At 46.7% G+C, this 4,327-nt stretch overlaps 1 long non-coding RNA gene across 1 annotated transcript; it reads right to left on the reverse strand.

The window, feature by feature from the left end:
• Window positions 1-504: 504 nt before the first annotated feature.
• Window positions 505-3,777, reverse strand: LOC113898985. Its single transcript, XR_003512806.1, has 3 exons — window positions 3,634-3,777; window positions 821-874; window positions 505-544 (listed from the first exon to the last, which is right to left on the reverse strand). It is a non-coding gene; the product is annotated as an uncharacterized LOC113898985 (long non-coding RNA).
• Window positions 3,778-4,327: the final 550 nt, after the last annotated feature.

Raw genomic sequence — 4,327 nt, forward strand, 5'->3', positions numbered from 1 at the left:
AATCTATTTCTCACTTCTACTGTATAATCATACGGGATTTGATTTAGGTCATACCTGAATGGTCTAGTGGTTTTCCCTACTTTCTCCAATTTAAGTCTGAATTTGGTAATAAGGAGTTCATGATCTGAGCCACAGTCAGCTCCTGGTCTTGTTTTTGTTGACTGTATAGAGCTTCTCCATCTTTGGCTGCAAAGAATATAATCAATCTGATTTCGGTGTTGACCATCTGGTGATGTCCATGTGTAGAGTCTTCTCTTGTGTTGTTGGAAGAGGGTATTTGCTATGACCAGTGCATTTTCTTGGCAAAACTCTATTAGTCTTTGCCCTGCTTTGTTCTGTATTCCAAGGCCAAATTGGCCTGTTACTCCAGGTGTTTCTTGACTTCCTACTTTTGCATTCCAGTCCCCTATAATGAAAAGGACATCTTTTTTGGGTGCTAGTTCTAAAAGGTCTTGTAGGTCTTCATAGAACTGTTCAACTTCAGTTTCTTCAACATTACTGGTTGGGGCATAGACTTGGATTACTGTGATATTGAACGGTTTGCCTTGGAAACAAACAGAGGGAAAGTATTAAAACACACCTACTGTCACGCCACTTCTTTGCTTTAACTCCTTTCTGGCTCCCTATTGCTCTTAGGATAAAGCCCACACACCTTAACATGGTCTTACAAGACTTTTTGTAATCTGGCTCCTGCTTATCTCTGAGCCTTATTTCTCAACCTCTTGTAACCTAAGCTTTGGGACCACAGTTGCTCAGACACGCATGCTGGCACTTACCTCCAGGCCTCTGCACGGGCTGCTTCCTGACCCCAGCTACTCACCTCTTCTGCAGTCAGTTTAGAAGTTGTTTCCTCAGAATACTCCTGCTCTCCTGGCTGAGGATGAAAAGAGAAGGGTTATGGAGCTCCTCGTCCCAAGAGATTTTTCTGAGGTTCAGGAAGTAAGGATGTCTAAGATCATTTAGTCTCCTTTGGTGGAGAAGAAACCCAAGACCCAGAGGGAGGGGGCTTCCTCTAGGTTCCCCCCAGCCTCCCTCCACACTAGCACAGAGGGAACCAGTGACCCCTCCAATCAGTGACACCTCCTCTGACACCACGGATGACCTCTCATTCTAATTCATTTGCATCTAATCATTTAATCACCTCTCCCAGGGAGAATGAATAAACAGAAAAGACCAGGAGACCCAAAGGAATGAATTCTAAGCCCTCGGAGAGCCCACAGGGATGTGTGTGTTTTGGGGCCAGGGCTATTTTAGTGACTGTTCCCATGGGTTCACTATCTCCTTTTCCCTCTTTATCAGATTCTGGTTGGCCTCATCTGCCAAGTGAGAGGAGCTTGTGACCAGGGAACCGAGGGGCACAGGGGGCTCCTTGGGGAGCTGTGAATTTAAAGCATGGCCAAGTGAGAAGCAGTCAAGGCCACTGCTGCAGCTTAGAAAACAAACAAGTTCTGGAACCAGAAAACCTAGTTTAAGTCCCACTTGCTAGCAATGTGAAAGTGCGAATCAGTGAAACTCTCTGTACCTTAGTCTCTTACTGTAAAATGGGAGTAACACAATAACTCTCTCACCAGGCTGTCATGAGGGTCTGGTGAGGGAATAGGTGGGAAAGCGCCTCCTACACGGTTCAGCACTCACATGCCTTCTTCGAGAGCCGAACACGCACAGGAAGGTTCTGATCAGGAACCCGGCTCCGAAGGCCAGAGCTGATTGCTAACTCAGCCCCCTGCTCTTGCTGCCATCCTGTGCCTAATCTGTTACGGACTGAAAGGTGTTGGGCTTATAAATATTTGCTCCTTATGGCCAGGCTTTCCTGAGTGTTATCAGCCTGGCTGATAAGATAATCCTGCCCGGTGGGGCAGGCTCTGGCACCTGGCATTCTGCGTTGCAGGTGACCTAGCAGACTTAACTTTTTAATACCTAGCAAGTCAATACAGAGGCTCTCGGCTTACTGGCTGGGAGGGGCCGGCCAAGGGGGACTCCGAAATTAATTCTCTTTGTTTCTGAATCTGATGTCTAGAATTGACCGGAGACTCCAAGTTAACACCTTTCCTGCCAGATGGTGACTGGGTCTTCACTGGCTCCACTGAGCTCAGAACCAAAATGATTTTGAAAAGGCTTGAAGTGAGCACCCTTCTCCTTTAATTAAGCACAAAATCTCCATATCTATTTCAGGCTTTGAAAAGTGAAACCCAGAGAAGGCAGGTTCCCCAGGCAGAGGAGAGAGGTGTGTGGAATTAATATTCCATCTCTATTTTTCCTGTGTAATTTAATAAGTTGACTAAGCTTATCAGGGGGACCTGGGCTGCATTTAGCTCGTGGGCAAGCTGGGCTCACACTCGAGCCTCACTTTCCACATTAGAACAGTTAACCAGCCAGGTGAGGTGAGTCGGGGTTAAGGGGAATATCTGGGACCTGTCCCGCCTTGTTTGGGCACCCATGACCATTTGGCAGCACGTCCCTCCTCCCTCAAATGCTCTAGCCTGACCCTCGAAGTTCTGGGTGCACCCTGAACCACCTTGGGCACTCCCCACACATTCCCCCACTGCCTTTCACCTCTCCCAGCTTCAGCGGGCATATGGACTTGCTGGTATTTTTTAGAGAGAGAGTCTTTTTTTAATTGGAGGATAATTGCTTTATAATGTTGTGTTGGTTTCTGCTGTGAAACAGCTTTAAATATACATATAACCGCTCCGTCTTGAGCCACTCTCCCCCATGACTTGCAGGTATTTAAAGAAGAAGGCAGGGGAAGGGGAGGGGCTATGCTGGGACTGCCCCAGTCCTGTACCTCCAGGAAGAAAGGTAACTGCCCAGACAGGCTGTTTCCTGAGGTCCAGCAGACCCTTCTTCCTTCCACCCCATCATTCTCCCTTCTCTGCTGGTCAGAGGGCAACTCCAGGACTGCTCCTCTCTGGAACTGAGGGCTCTCAAGGAATCTGTTTCACAAACATCAAATTCTCAGAGAAAACTTCAGAATCCCGGGAAAGAAATCCTTGGAACCCAGTGTGGGAAACATTACTCTGGGCTGTCATCTCTTTTTGAACATCCACTTAGCTCCTCCCATCTCCACGAGAAGCTCTTGGGAGCAGGGAGGATATCAGTATAGAATGTTTCCAAATAAGCAGGAGGGGACTTCAGAGATCAGTGACTCCATCCCCTCTTTGCCATGGATGGATAGAATCTAGTTCAAGGAGGGAAAGTGGTCGGTCCAATGAGTTCTCACCACTGAGGCTGGGCCAGTGGGGCTTCACTGGGGATTCACTAGTGGAGGGTGCATATCACAGTCTAGGAGCTCTGGAGTCAGAGGGACCTGAGGTCAAATTTTGACTTAGCTGTGAGACTTGGCCAAGTTATAAAAGCTTCTTTGTGCTTCAGTTTTATCATTTGTAGGATGGGATAATAGTAACCACTTCATAGGGTCAATAGATGAGATGAGGAACATTACCTGCCTGATATGTATTACTCTAGAACTTCCTAAAGGAGTGGCTTAATTTCATTTACTGTTGTATCCTCAGACCCTAGAACGTGCCATGCCCAGAGCAGCAGTGAACAAATGCATGTTGAATGGATGAATACAGCGTATAGTTCTTATTATCACCCTTACCCCTAATGGTTCTTATGATCACTATTATTGACCTGAGTATTTTCTTGTTCAACTTCACTCAGCTTTTCTTTTCCTCTCCTGGACTCTTTTCTGTTTACTCCTTGTAGCGGCATGTACAGGGGCATTCCTGCAGATGTACACCTTCACACCTGCACTGCTTCTCTCTTCACCTCTTCTCATCTGCAGCGGGAGAGGGAGAATCATGAGGCTGAATCCATACCTTTGCTTTCCTACCCAAGCCCCACCCAACTCAGGGTTCAAATTACTGCTCCCCTTCATATATCTGAAATCCTGTCCACTCTTCTTTAATATACTTAGTGCTGCTTAGTAAGTCAGGGTGGTGGAAAAAAAAAATTCCCACCAGTATTTTTTCATTTCCAAGGAAGGCTGTCCATTTGGTTTGGTTTTGTCTGATTCAAAACTGACTGATGCAATTCCCTTCACTCTGACAAATCAGGACGCTCAGCAAAGAAGGAAACAGAGCCAAAGAGAGAAGAGAAAGGCTCAGCCACTTTTTGGAGATTTATGAAGCTCCCATTTGAGCACAGGCAGCTGGACAGTGCTCTCCTAGGTTCAGGCCTCAAGTTTCAGGAAAACAAAAAGACTCCAAGACGCGCCTTCATTTGAGTCATTTGGGTGGAGTTGGTGTTTTTATCTTTGTTATATTCCTATTTCCCTCCCCTCTGAGCTGAGTGCTTCTGTCTGCCTTTGGGGTCTAGGACAACT

Source organism: Bos indicus x Bos taurus, chromosome 1, assembly GCF_003369695.1.
Source record: "Bos indicus x Bos taurus breed Angus x Brahman F1 hybrid chromosome 1, Bos_hybrid_MaternalHap_v2.0, whole genome shotgun sequence".
NCBI lineage: Eukaryota > Metazoa > Chordata > Mammalia > Artiodactyla > Bovidae > Bos > Bos indicus x Bos taurus.